This window comes from Gorilla gorilla, chromosome 6, assembly GCF_029281585.2.
Source record: "Gorilla gorilla gorilla isolate KB3781 chromosome 6, NHGRI_mGorGor1-v2.1_pri, whole genome shotgun sequence".
NCBI classification, from domain to species: Eukaryota; Metazoa; Chordata; class Mammalia; order Primates; family Hominidae; genus Gorilla; species Gorilla gorilla.
The window spans coordinates 160,881,198-160,896,689 of record NC_073230.2 but is presented as its reverse complement, the minus strand read 5'-3'; the positions used below and the strand labels follow the sequence as shown (position 1 = coordinate 160,896,689).

General features: G+C 41.1%; 1 protein-coding gene and 1 non-coding gene across 6 annotated transcripts in view; one reads left to right on the top strand and one right to left on the bottom strand.

Moving 5' to 3' along the window:
• The window catches only part of GALNT11 (polypeptide N-acetylgalactosaminyltransferase 11), a 97,153-nt gene that overhangs the window by 46,027 nt on the left and 35,634 nt on the right, over positions 1–15,492 (bottom strand). The window lies entirely within an intron of this gene.
• Positions 7,737–7,842, top strand: LOC115935514 (small nucleolar RNA U13). The gene has a single exon (XR_004071134.1). It is a non-coding gene; the product is annotated as a small nucleolar RNA U13 (small nucleolar RNA).

The following is a 15,492-nucleotide window of genomic DNA, read 5'->3' as shown; positions in this document are numbered from 1 at the left end:
ACATCGCAGTTACTGTTGTTTGCAGGTCCCCTTGAGCATTACCATCCCGCACAGTGTTCTGAATTCCAACTGCCAGTACCTGTATCTCTGGCTTCTGAAGCCCATCTGCCCACGTGCAGGGCAGGCCCAAACTACAGGGGAATGTGTACCTACCTGAGGGCAGTCCTCACAATATACTGATAAGAAGACTCCAGCTTCCTTAAATCCAGCCTCCCTCCAAACCCCCAGTGGAAAAATCACAACTCTGACATACGTATGCTACACTGGCTCTAGAATTCCCCAGCACAATCAAGCTTCATTTGTCCACAGCGGGACCTGGCTTGAAAACATGCCCTTTATTGGCTGTCTTTCCTAGACGGCGCACTTCATTCCCCTACTGGTGTGTCCTGGGATTACCTCGCAAATACACAACTTGGATTCAGATTTCTATCTCAAGATCTGCTTCCAGAGGAACCAAAACTAATCAATTCAGGTTTCAACAGAAAAGGAACAATTTGACAAATCCTTAGATGAACTAATTTATTTCTAAATGAAAAATCTAATAAAGAGAGCCTTTACAGCTTTTGTTGCCTTAAAGTGCAAAATAATGCACAGAAAAACGTTTTTCTGAAAAGTAGTAAGATATCTTCATACTTGCAGGAACAGAACATTAAAAAAGTGATAAACTTTTCTCTTTTTTTTTTTTTTTTTTTTTGAGACGGAGTCTCGCTCTGTCGCCCAGGCTGGAGTGCAGTGGCACGATCTCGGCTCACTGCAAGCTCCACCTCCCGGGTTCACGCCATTCTCCTGCCTCAGCCTCCGTTGTAGCCAGGACTACAGGAGTCCGCCACCACGGCCAGCTAATTTTTTTGTATTTTTAGTAGAGACGGGGTTTCAGTGTGTTAGCTAGGATCGTCTCGATCTCCTGACCTCGTGATCCACCCGCGTCGGCCTCCCAAAGTGTCTTTTTTTTTTTTTTTTTTTTGAGACAGAGTTTTGCTCTTGTTGCCCAGACTGGAGTGCAATAGCACAATCTCAGCTCACCGCAACCTCCGCCTCCCGGGTTCAAGCGATTCTCCTGCCTCAGCCTCCCAAGGAGCTGGGATTACAGGCATGCACCACCACGGCTTGTATTTTTGTAGACGGAGTTTCTCCATGTTGGTGAGGCTGGTCTCAAACTCCCGACCTCAGGTGATCCGCCGGCCTTGGCCTCCCAAAGTGCTGGGATTATGGGCGGGAGCCACCGGGCCCATTCAAAAAGTGATAAGCTTTTCTAAGGAAAGCGAAAGCTACCAGGCAGTGTAGTTTGAAATCCTTATTAATCCGGTGATACATAAGAAAGATTAAATTTAGCATAATCAAACCTAGACACAATATTGCAGCACTGAGCCTATGTGTCTAAAGCACTGAAGTGGTAACAAGTCACAAAATACAAGTTAAAAAGAAGGTGGTGACTTCGCTTTCAGCTGCAACATGTAATGAGAAAAAGCTGGGAAAATTCAAAATCAATGGCTCTTTTGGGACCATCAGAGAACTGAGCTAACTGGGCAAACTGTGCTGGAAACCTGGAAAGACACAGAGGAGATCCGCTTACCTGGAGCAGAAACTGCCAGAGCCATAAGCTGGTGCTGGATGCTCGGTGTGGACTAGTGAGAGTGAGAAACTCGGGGAAGCAGTCTCAGGAGGTGCGAGACCCACATTTCCATGGGCTTTACCTCCAGGAACTCCACCAGGCACTGAGATAAAAGATCCCAGAGAGATCCCTCTGGCAGGGGAGGGGAAGAGTAATAAGCCCAGAGTTTTCTCTGCCACAAAGTCATTTGCTCCAGGGGATAAAAACTTTGCTAGATCCTTCTCCTAACTAGGGGAGTGCAAAGGGCATTCCTCCCACTCAGCCCCCTCCAGCCTTCCTGTCATACCTACAGGGCAAAAAAATCCGCAAAGGTCAGGGCCTCAAGGAAATAGGGTGGGAATAGATGACAGGGGAGAAGAGCTCTAACATTAGAGAAATACTTGTGAAGATCACAGCCCAACGTAAGAGTGAACCTATGTGAGACCCAGACCCACTGTCAGACTGAGATTTAACCAGATTCCAGAACTCCCACCCTCCCTCACACTTTACCACCACACCCACAGGTTTCCAAATATACTAAAAGTGGCTTACAACTCAAAGAGGAAAAAAAAAGTTATAAAGCTGGAAGCGTCATGCTCCCAGACTTCAAAATATACTACAAAGCTGTAGTGATGGAAACAACATGGTACTGGCATAAAAACAGACACACAGAGCAATGGAACAGAACAGAGAACCCAGAAATCAATCCACAATATCTACAGCCAACTGATTATTGACAAAGATGCCAAGAATACTCACTGGGGAAAGGACAGTATCTTCAATAGATGGTACTGGGAAAACTGGATATTCATATGCAGACAAATGAAACTAGCCTCCCACCTCTATATGAAAATAAACTCAAAATGGATCAAAGACCTAAATGTAAGACCTGAAACTATAAAACTACTGAAAGAAAACAGGCGAAATGCTTCAGGACGTTAATCTGGGAAAATATTTTATGAATACAACTTCAAAAGCCCAGGCAACAAAAGCAAAAACAAACACATGGGATAATGTCACACTAAAAAACTTCTACACAGCAAAGGAAACAATCAGGAGAGTGAAAAGACAACCTATAGAATGGGAGAAAATATAAGCAAACTATTCATCCAAAAGGGGATTAATATCCAGAATAAACCAGAAACTAAAACATCTCAGCAGGAAAAAAAAATCAGATTTAAAAATGGGCAAATGATCTGAATAGCCATCTCTCAAAAGAAGACAAATGGCCAAGAAATATATGACAAAATGTTCACTTATCACAAATCATCAAGGAACAGCAAATCAGAAGCACAATGAGGTATCATCTCATCCCAGTTAGAGTGGCTATTACCAAAAAGACAAATAAAACAAAACCAACAAATGCTGGGGAGGATGCAGAGAAAAATGAACTCTTACACTCTGTGGGTGAGAATATCAACTAGTACAGCCACTATGGAAAACAGTATAGAGGCTCCTCAAAATCTACAAATAGCATACCACATGAACCAGCAATCCCACTACTGGGCATTTATCTAAAGGAAAGGAAATTGGTATATCGAAGAGACATCTACATCCCCATGTTAACTGCAGCATTATTCACAATAGCCAAGATACGGAATGAATCTGGGTGTCCAACAGATGAACAGATAAAGAAAATGTGGAATATAAACACAATGAAATACTATTCAGCCATAATTTGAGTGGAATCCTGTCACTCACAGCAACATGCATGGAACTGGAGGATATTAAGTGAAATAAGCCAGGAACAGAAAGTTAAACACCACATGTTCTCATTCACATGTGGAAGCTGAAAAACAGTTGATCTCACAGAAAAATCAGAACAGAGGATACTAGAGGCTGGGAAGGGTGGGCGAAGGGAGGAGATAGGAAGAGATTTGTTAAACGATACAAAATTATAGCTAGATAGAAGGAATAAGTTCTACTGGTCTATAGCACTGTAGGATGACTACAGTTAACAATAACATATTGTACAGTTTCAAATAGCTATAAGGAGAATATTGAATGTTCCCAACACAAAGAAATGATAAATGTATGAGATGATGGATATGCTATTTACTCTGATCTGATCACTGATACATTACGTGTATAGAAACATCACTATGTACCCCATAAATATACACAAGTATATGCCAATTGAAAAATAAAATAAAATGTATATCGTAAACTCTAGAGTAAACACACTATGTTGGAAATAAATGCTTATTCCCCGATGTCGCAGAGAAGAATCAGCAATCAGACAAAAAGTTTCCTTAGCTAGGCGATGTTTACTCTCTGCAGAAAGGGTGGTGCCCATCAGCAATCCTGCCACAAGCACACACAAAGTAAAAAAGACACTAGAATATTTATCCTTTACGCATGAGGTCCCTATTGCTGTGTTCTGACTCCATTGGCTGGAGCCAGACCTCACAATCTAAACTAAAACCCGATTGGCTAACAGTTCAAAACTTTTCTAAATAGGTAAAGGCAGTGAGGAACAAAGGAAAAAAGGAAGTTACTTACGAAAGGATTTAGAAAAGTTATAATATTCCCAAATAAGGGAGGAGGCTGCAAGCTGGGACATGCCTGGGCATGTTCAGCACGAATAATTTGACTAAGGTACAAGGACACAAAATGTATTATGTGCCTGTGAGCATGTTTAACACAGATACTGAAGTCAGAGTATGCTTATTCTGTCACATTTGCTACATAAGGCATAAAATAAGAAACTTGAAGAAAGTTAGTTCTGAGAAAAGATATCAATAACATTTATGACTTAAAGGGGAAGCTTTGAAGAGGAACTTTTGCTTTCTACACATTAGAATTTCTTTTTTCTTTTTTTTTTTTTTGAGACAGAGTCTCACCCTGTCACCTAGGCTGGAAGTGGCACGATCTTGGCTCACTGCAACCTCCACCTCCCAGGTTGAAGCAATTCTTCTGCCTCAGCCTCCTGAGTAGCTGGGACAACAGACGTGCGCCAGCATGCCCAGCAGATTTTGTGTTTTTAGTAGAGATGGGGTTTCATCATGTTGGCCAGGCTGGTCTCAAACTCCTGACCTCAAGTGATCCACCTGCCTTGGCCTCCCAAAATCCTGGGATTACAGGGGTGAGCCACAGCACCCAGCTTAAAAACTTTTTTTTTTTTTTTGAGACAGAGTTTTGCTCTTGTTGCCCAGGCTGGAATGCAGTGGCATGATCTTGGCTCACTGCAACCTCCGCCTCCCAAGTTTAAGCGATGCTCCTGCCTCGGCCTCCTAAAAAACTTTTTAAAAGAAGTATAATTGATATGCCACATCGTAACTGACAGAATAATGGTCTGTTGCGGGAAGTCAGTGACCTCAAACGGAGGGACCAGCTGAAGCCATGGCAGAAGAACGTGCATTGTGAAGATTTCATGGACATTTATTAGTTCCCCAAATTAATACTTTTATAATTTCTTATGCCTGTCTTTACTGCAATCTCTAAACATAAATTGTAAAGATTTCGTGGACACTTACCACTTCCCCAATCAATACCCTTGTGATTTCCTATGCCTGTCTTTACTTTAATCTCTTAATCCTGTCAGCTGAGGAAGATGTATGTTGCCCCAGGACCTATGATAATTGCATTAACTGCACAAATTGTACAGCATGTGTGTTTGAGCAATATGAAATCTGGGCACCTTGAAAAAAGAACAGGATAACAGCAATTGTTCAGGGAATAAGAGAGATAACCTTAAACTCTGACCGCCGGTGAGCCAGGTGGAACAGAGCCATATTTCTCTTCTTTCAAAAGCAAATGGGAGAAATATCACTGAATTCTTTTTCTCAGCATGGTACATCCCTGGGAAAGAGAATACGCGCCTGGAGGTATAGGCTTATAAACAGCCCCCCCTAGGTGTGCCCATCTTTTATGGTCGAGACTACAGGGCTGAAATAGACCCCAGTCTCCCATAGTGCTCCCAGGCTTATTAGGAAGAGGAAATTCCCGCCTAATAAATTTTGGTCAGACTGGTTGATCTCAAAACCCTGTCTCCTGATAAGATGTTGTCAATGACAATGTTGCCCGAAACTTCATTAGCAATTTTAATTTCACCCAGGTCCTGTAGTCCTGTGATCTCTCCCTGCCTCCACTTGCCTTGTGATATTCTATTACCTTGTAAAGTACTTGATGTCTGTGACCGACACCTATTCGCACACTCCCTCCCCTTTTGAAAATCCTTAATAAAAACTTGCTGGTTTTTGTGGCTTGTGGGGCATCACAGAACCTACCGGCATGTGATGTCTCCCCCGGATGCCCAGCTTTAAAATTTCTCTCTTTTGTACTCTGTCCCTTTATTTCTCAAGCTGGCCTACGCTTAAGGAAAATAGAAAAGAACCTACATGAATATTGGGGCAGATTCCCCGATAATGGTCCCCTCAGAAATGTACACATCCTAATCCCCAGAATTAAGGTAGCAGATGAGATTAAAGTTGCTACTCAGATGATGTTAAAATACAGAGATTATTCTGGATTATGTGGGTAGACCCAATATAATTACAAGGGTCCTTAAATGTGAAAGAGGGAGGCAAAAGAGGAGATCAGAGTTGATGCAATGTGAGAAGAACTTGACCTACTGCTAGCTTTGAAGATGGAAGAAAAGGGCCACAAGCCAAGGACTGCAGGTGGCTTCTCCATAGGGCAAGGAAACAGATTCTCTCCCAGAACCTCAAAAAAGTGAAACAGTCCTGCCAACACCTTGAGTTTAGTCCCCTGAGGTGCTTTTCAGACTTCTGACTTCCAGAACTGTAAGATAAGTTGTGCTGTAAGAATAGGAAGTTCATACAAGATAAGAGAGGAGATAAAGTTGAATCACATAAAATGTCCAATTAAAAAGAAATAAAAGGCCAGGCACGGTGGCTCACACCTGTAATCCCAGCACTTTGGGAGGCCAAAGCGAGCGGATCATGAGGTCAGGAGATCAAGACCATCCTGGCTAACATGGTAAAACCCCGTCTCCACTAAAAATACAAAAAATTAGCCGGGCATGGTGGCGGGCACCTATAGTCCCAGCTACTCAGGAGGCTGAGGCAGGAGAATGGTGTGAACCCGGGAGGCGGAGCTTGCAGTGAGCCAAGATCGCACCACTGCTCTCCAGCCTGGGCGACAGAGGGAGACTCCATCCCCCCCCCAAAAAAAAAGAAAAAGAAAAAGAAAAAAGAAAGAAAAAAGCAATGAGTGCAAAACAGTTACAAAGATGGAAGATGCTAATCCAATGATATTAATAATCACTTCTAACGTGAATTGTCTAAATACACCAATCAAAAGAGAGTGTCACAGTGGACAAAATTTTTTTAAAAGACCTAACTATATCATGTCTGTAAGAAACCAACTTGAACTATAAAGCTTTAGATATGCTAACAGTAAAGGGATGGAGAAAGATATATCATGCTGACATTACAAATCAAAAGAAAGCTGGAGTAATTGTAACTGCAGACAAAACAGATTTTGTCTGATAATCAGGAACAAAAAGGGTCTTATATAATAATAAAGAGGTCGGTTCTCCAAGGAGACGTAACAGTCTTGAATGTGTATGCTTCAAATAAGAAGGCATCATAATACATGAGGCAAAAACTAAGAAAAATATACAGAGACAAATCCACTACTACAGTTGGAGACTTCAACACTGTCAGTTACTGACAGATCAAGCAGCTAGAAAATCAGTAAAGAAACTGATAACTAGAACAGCACAACACTATCAATCAACCTGATCTAAATGACGTTTATAGAAAATTCCATCCAATCATGGTAGATATACATTCTTCTCTAGCTCACATTCACCAATATAGACCACATTCTGGACCATAAAACACATCTTAACAGATTCAAGACTAGAAAGCATACAAAACGTGGTCTCAAATAACATGAATTAAACTAGAAATCAGTAACAGAGCTATCTGGAAAATCCCCAAATATCTAGAAATTAACACATTTCTAAATAACCCATGGGTCTAAGAAGTCTCAAAAATTAATATATTGAACTAAAGTAAAAATGAAAATATAACTTATCAACATTTGTGGGATACAAAGCACACAGTGTTTAGAGAAAAACGTGCAGCATTAAATGAAAATATTAAAAAGGAAGAAAGATCTGAAGTCAATAACCTAAGCTTGCACTTCTGAAAACCAGAGAAAGAAGAACAATTTGATTCTTTTGTAGTTCATAAGTGTGGTGACTGGGTTTTCATGTGCTTGTGGGAAATATGCCTCCCTCAAATCTTATTATGAAGTCAGCCCATTTTACTTCTCTGACATAAACTTAGTAGAAAATTAAAAATTAAAAAATTAAAAATGAAAAGGAAAACAATTTAAGCCTAAGGCAATCAAAAGAAAAAATACAATAAAAATTAAAATAGAAATCAATGAAATTGGAAAAAGGAAAACAGTAAGAGAAAAATCAACAAAACCAAAAGCTGGTTCTTTAAAAAGATCAAAAAAAGTGATAAACCTCTAGCCAGGTAAAACTGATTAGATTGTACCCTCTCTTCCCTTAGAAAAAAGAGAAAAAACAAATTACCAATATCAGCAATGAAGAATGAGTCATCATACTGTTCCCATGAACATTAAAAGGATAATAAAGAAATATTACAAATAACTCTATGCCCACAAATACAAGAAAAAATGTACCAATTTCTTTAAACTATCAAAACTCACCAACACAAAAACCTGCATATGAAACCTTACAGCAGCTTTATTTATAACTGTCAAAACTTGGAAGCAAACAACTAAGAGGTCCCTCAAAAGATGAATGAACAGTGGTACATCCATACAATGGAGTTTTATTCAGCAAAAATAAGAACTATCAAACTACACAAAGATGTGAAAGAAACTGAAATGCATATTGCTAAATGAAAGACGCCAGCTTGAAAAGGCTACATATTGAATGCTTTCCATTGTATGACATTCTGGAAAAGGTAAAACTATAGAGATGATAAAGAGATCAGTAGCAGTCAGGGGCTCATAGGGTGGGGAGGCAGAGGGTTCAATATGAAGCACAGGGGAATTTTTAGGGCAGGGCAACTTCTGTGTAATATGACAGAGGCAGATACATGATCCAGTGCTGGAGGTGGGGCCTGGTGGGAGATGCTTGGATCATGGGGGTGAATCGATCCCTCATGGCTTGCTGCTGACTTGCTGACAGGGAGTTCTTGCAAGATCTGGTCATTTAAAAGTACGTGGCACCTCCCCTACCACTCTCTCTTGCTTGCTCCTGCTTTCACCATGAGACGTGCCTGCTCCCCCTTCACCTTCTGCCATGATTGGATGCTTCCCAAGGCCTTCCTAGAAGCCAAGCAGATGCCAGCACCATGCTTCCCGTAAAGCCTGCAGAACCCTGAGCCAATTAAACCTCTTTTCTTTATGAATTACCCAGTCTCTGGTATTTCTTTACAGTAATGCAAGAATGCCTTAACACACACCCAGTTCTTGGTTTTTAATATCATTCTCTAATAAAAAAGGACCAGAAGTCCTTAGAAAAATGGCGGATTCTAAGACTGGGACAGGAAATGTGCAAGATGGCTCATGCAGTGCCAGAAAATAAGGAAGTGCTCAATAAAACAAATGAAAACTACAATGTCTGGGGCACATCAAAGGGACAGATGGAACCAAATGAAGAGCTCATAATAGCCATAGCTGTGACAATCATCTGAACAAAAAAATAAAGTTGTATTGCATTATAGCCCAAAGTATAAAATAAACGTCCCTAAGTCCAAATGGAGAGAAATAAATGACTAAATAGTAAACAGGACAGACTATAACAGATCTCCACACAGAATTCCAACTAATTCAGACACTTCGCCCTCAAGGGTGGGCTGTGCACATGGACTTTCTTCCAAAGGACTACAGTACAAGAAGGGAGGGTGGGGAGAAACGTTACAGTGGAGAAACCTGACAACCACTGCCTCAGCCAGGTAATTGAGATTACTCTCAATAGTGATAAGCACAGATAGTATGTATCCTTAATAGGGTATGATGACAATGGCACTTGACCTCTGTAGTCTTCCTCCCCAAAACATGAAACAAATCCCAACTGATGGACATCTACAAGATACCTGACCAGTAGAGGTATACCTCATTTAAACATTTCACTTTAACAACATTTAAACAAGCACTTATTGTGCTTCGTTGACATTGTGGTTTTTGTTTGTTTTACAAATTGAAGGGTTGTGGCAACCCTGCACTGACCAAGTATATGAGCACCATTTTCCCATCAGTATTTGTTTACTTCGTGTTTCGGTGTTACGTTTTCCTAATACTCAGGATATTTCAACTTTTTTATTACTATGATATTTGTTATGTGATCTGTGTCAATGATCTTTGATGTTACTCCTGTAATTGTTTTGGGACACAAGGAACCATGTGCAGATGTGAAACAGGGAACTTACTCGATAAATGTGTGTGTTCTCACTACTCAACCAAACCAGCCATTCCTTTGTCTTTCCCCATCTCCTTGGGCCTCCCTGTTCCCTAAGACACAACCGTATTGAAATCCAGACAATTTAACCCTACAATGGCTTATAAGTGTTCAAGGGAAAGGAAAAGTCACACATCTCTCACTTTAAATAAAAAACTACAAGTGATTGGGGGCGGTTCCAAGATGGCCAAATAGGAACAGCTCCAGTCTACAGCTCCCAGCATGAGTGACACAGAAGATGGGTGATTTCTGCATTTCCAACTGAGGTACTGGGTTCATTTCACTGGGGCTTGTTGGACAGTGGGTGCAGGACAGTGGGTGCAGACTACTGAGTGTGAGCCAAGGCAGGGCAAGGCATCGCCTCATCTGGGAACTGCAAGGGGTCAGGGAATTCCCTTTCCTAGCCAAGGGAAGCTGTAACAGACCGCGTCTTGAAAACAGGGTCACTCCCACCCTAATACTGCGCTCTTCCAATGGTCTTAGCAAATGGCACACCAGGAGATTATATCCCATGCCTGGCTCAGAGGGTCCCACATCCACGGAGCCTTGCTCATTGCTAGCACAGCAGTCTGAGATCGAACTGCAAGGCAGCAGCGAGGCTGGGGGAGGGGTGCCCGCCATTGCTGAGGCTTGAGTAGGTAAACAAAGCAGCCAGGAAGCTCAAACTGGGTGGAGCCCACCGCAGCTCAAGGCCCGCCTGCCTCTGTAGACTCCACCTCTGGGGGCAGGGCATAGCCAAACAAAAGGCAGCAGAAACCTCTGCAGACTTAAATGTCCCTGTCTGACAGCTTTGAATAGAGTAGTGGTTCTCCCAGCACAGAGTTGAAGATCTGAGAATGGACAGACTGCCTCCTCAAGTGAGTCCCTGACCCCCGAGTAGCCTAACTGGGAGGCACCTGCCAGTAGGGGCAGACTGACACCCCACACGGCTGGGTACCCCTCTGAGATGAAGCTTCCAGAGGAACAGTCAGGCAGCAACATTTACTGTTCATCAATATTCGCTGTTCTGCAGCCTCCACTGCTGATACCCAGGCAAAGAGCGTCTGGAGTGGACTTCCAGCAAACTCCAAGAGACCTGCAGCTGAGGGTCCTGACTGTTAGGAGGAAAACTAACAAACAGAAAGGACATTCACACCAAAATCCCATCTGTACGTCACCATCATCAAAGACCAAAGGTAGATAAAACCACAAAGATGGGGAAAAACAGAGCAGAAAAGCTGAAAATTCTAAAAATCAGAGTGCCTCTTCCCCTCCAAAGGAATGCAGCTCCTCACCAGCAATGGAACAAAGCTGGATGGAGAATGACTTTGACGAGTTGAGAGAAGAAGGGTTCAGACGATCAAACTACTCCGAGCTAAAGGAGGAAGTTCGAAACCATCGCAAAGAAGCTAAAAACCTTGAAAAAAGATTAGACAAATGGCTAACTAGAATAACCAGTGTAGAGAAGTTCTTAAATGACCTGATGGAGCTGAAAACCATGGCACGAGAACTACATGACAAATGCACAAGCTTCAATAGCCGATTCGATCAACTGGAAGAAAGGGTATCAGTAATTGAAGATCAAATGAATGCAATGAAGCAAGAAGAGAAGTTTAGAGAAAAAAGAGTACAAAGAAACGAACGAAGCCTCCAAGAAATATGAGACTATGTGAAAAGACCAAATCTACGTCTGATTGGTGTGCCAGAAAGTGACGAGGAGAATGGAGCCAAGTTGGAAAACACTCTGCAGGATATTATCCAGGAGAATTTCCCCAAGCTAGCAAGGCAGGCCAACATTCAAATTCAGGAAATACAGAGAATGCCACAAAGATACTCCTTGAGAAGAGCAACTCCAAGACACATAATTGGCAGATTCACCAAAGTTGAAATGAAGGAAAAAATGTTAAGGGCAGCCAGAGAGAAAGGTCGAGTTACCCACAAAGGGAAGCCCATCAGACTAACAGCGGATCTCTCGGCAGAAACTCTGCAAGCCAGAAGAGAGTGGGGACCATATTCAATGTTCTTAAAGAAAAGAATTTTCAACCCAGAATTTCATATCCAGCCAAACTAAGCTTCATAAGTGAAGGAGAAATAAAATCCTTTACAGACAAGCAAATGCTGAGAGATTTTGTCACCACTAGGCCTGCCCTACAAGAGCTCCTGAAGGAAGCACTAAACATGGAAAGGAACAACTGGTACCAGACACTGCAAAAACATGCCAAATTGTAAAGACCATCAATGCTAGGAAGAAACTGCATCAACAAACAAGCAAAATAACCAGCTAACATCATAATGACAGGATCAAATACACATAACAATATTAACCTTAAATGTAAATGGGCTAAATGCTGCAATTAAAAGACACAGACTGGCAAACTGGATAAACAGTCAAGACCCATCAGTGTGCTGTATTCAGGAGACCCATCTCATGTGCAGAGATACACATAGGCTCAAAATAAAGGGATGGAGGAAGATCTACCAAGCAAATGGAAAACAAAAAAAGGCAGGGGTTGCAATCCTAGTCTCTGATAAAACAGACTTTAAACCAATAAAGATCAAAAGAGACAAAAAAGGCCATTACATAATGGTAAAGGGATCAATTCAACAAGAAGAGCTAACTATCCTAAATATATATGCACCCAATACGGGAGCACCCAGATTCATAAAGCAAGTCCTTAGAGACCTACAAAGAGACTTAGACTCCCACACAATAATAATGGCAGGCTTTAACACCCCACTGTCAACATTAGACAGATCGATGAGACAGAAAGTTCACAAGGATATCCAGGAATTGAACTCAGCTCTGCACTAAGCGGACTTAATAGACATCTACAGAACTCTCTACCCAAAATCAACAGAATATACATTCTTCTCAGCACCACATTGCACTTATTCCAAAATTGACCACATAGTTGGAAGTAAAGCACTCCTCAGCAAATGTAAAAGAACAGAAATTATAACAAACTGTCTCTCAGACCACAGTGCAATCAAACTAGAACTCAGGATTAAGAAACTCACTCAAAACCGCTCAACTACATGGAAACTGAACAACCTGCTCCTAAATGACTACTGGGTACATAATGAAATGAAGGCAGAAATAAAGATGTTCTTTGAAACCAATGAGAACAAAGACACAACATACCAGAATCTCTGGGACACATTTAAAGCAGTGTGTAGAGGGAAATTTATAGCACTAAATGCCCACAAGAGAAAGCAGCAAAGATCTAAAATTCACACCCTAACATACAGTTAAAAGAACTAGAAAAGCAAGAGCAAACACATTCAAAAGCTAGCAGAAGGCAAGAAATAACCAAGATCAGAGCAGAACTGAAGGAGATAGAGACACAAAAAACCCTTCAAAAAATCAATGAATCCAGGAGCTGGTTTTTTGAAAAGATCAGCAAAATTGATAGACCGCTAGCAAGACTAATGAAGAAAAAAGAGAACAATCAAATAGACGCAATAAAAAATGATAAAGGGGATAGCACCACCGATCCCACAGAAATACAAACTACCATCAGAGAATACTATAAACACCTCTACGCAAATAAACTGAAAATCTAGAAGAAATGGATAAATTCCTGGACACATACACCCTCCCAAGACTAAACTAGGAAGAAGTTGAATCCCTGAATAGAATAATAACAGGCTCTGAAATTGAGGCAATACTTAATAGCATACCAACACAAAAAAGTCCAGGACCAGATGCATTCATAGTTGAATTCTACCAGAAGTACAAGGAGGAGCTGGTACCATTCCTTCTGAAACTATTCCTATCAATAGAAAAAGAGGGAATCCTCCCTAACTCATTTTATGAAGCCAGCATCATCCTGATGCCAAAGCCTGGCAGAGACACAACAAAAAAAAGAGAATTTTAGACCAATATCCCTGATGAACACCGATGCAAAAATCCTCAATAAAATACTGGCATACCAAATCCAGCAGCACATCAAAAAGCTTATCCACCATGATCAAGTGGGCTTCATCCCTGGGATGCAAGGCTGGTTCAACATATGCAAATCAATAAATGTAATCTACCATATAAACAGAACAAAGACAAAAACCACACAATTATCTCAATAGATGCAGAAAAGGCCTTTGACAAACTTCAACAGCCCTTCATGCTAAAAACTCTCAATAAATTAGGTATTGATGGGATGTATCTCAAAATAGTAAGAGCTATTTATGACAAACCCACAGCCAATATCATACTGAATGGGCAAAAACTGGAAGCATTCCCTTTGAAAACTGGCACAAGACAGGGATGCCCTCTCTCACCACTCCTATTCAACATATTGTTGGAAGTCCTTGCCAGGGCAATCAGGCAGGAGAAAGAAATAAAGGGTATTCAACTAGGAAAAGTGGAAGTCAAATTGTCCCTGTTTGCAGATGACATGATTGTATATTTAGAAAATCCCATTGTCTCAGCCCAAAATCTCCTTAAGCTGATAAGCAACTTCAGCAAAGTCTCAGGATACAAAATCAATGTGCAAAAATCACAAGCATTCTTATACACCAATAACAGACAGAGAGCCAAATCATGAGTGAACTCCCAGTCACAATTGCTTCAAAGAGAATAAATACCTAGGAATCCAACTTACAAGGTATGTGAAGGATCTCTTCAAGGAGAACTACAAACCACTGCTCAATGAAATAAAAGAGGACACAAACAAATGGAAGAACATTCCATGCTCATGGATAGGAAGAATCAATATCGTGAAAATGGCCATACTGCCCAAGATAATTATAGATTCAATGCCATCCCTATCAAGCTACCAATGACTTTCTTCACAGAATTGGAAAAAACTACTTTAAAGTTCATGTGGAACCAAAAAAGAGCCCAAATTGCCAAGACAATCCTAAGCCAAAAGAACAAAGCTGGAGGCATCATGCTATCTGACTTCAAACTACACTACAAGGCTACAGTAACCAAAACAGCATGGTACTGGTACCAAAACAGAGATATAGACCAATGGAACAGAACACAGCCCTCAGAAATAATACCACACATCTATAACCATCCGATCTTTGACAAACCTGACAAAAACAATAAATAGGGAAAGGATTCCCTATTTAATAAATGGTGCTGGGAAAACTGGCTAGCCATAAGTAGAAAGCTGAAACTGGATCCCTTCCTTACACCTTATACAAAAATTAATTCAAGATGGATTGAAGACTTAAATGTTAGACCTAAAACCATAAAAACCCTAGAAAAAAACCTAGGCAATACCATTCAGGACATAGTCATGGCCAAGGACTTCATGTCTAAAACACCAAAAGCAATGGCAACAAAAGCCAAAATTGACAAATGGGATCTAATTAAACTAAAGAGCTTCTGCACAGCAAAAGAAACTACCATCAGAGTGAACAGGCAACCTACAGAATGGGAGAAAAATTTTACAATCTACTCATCTGACAAAGGGCTAATATCCACAATCTACAAATAACTCAAACAAACTTACAAGAAAAAAAGAAACAACCCCATCAAAAAGTGGGTGAAAGGTATGAACAG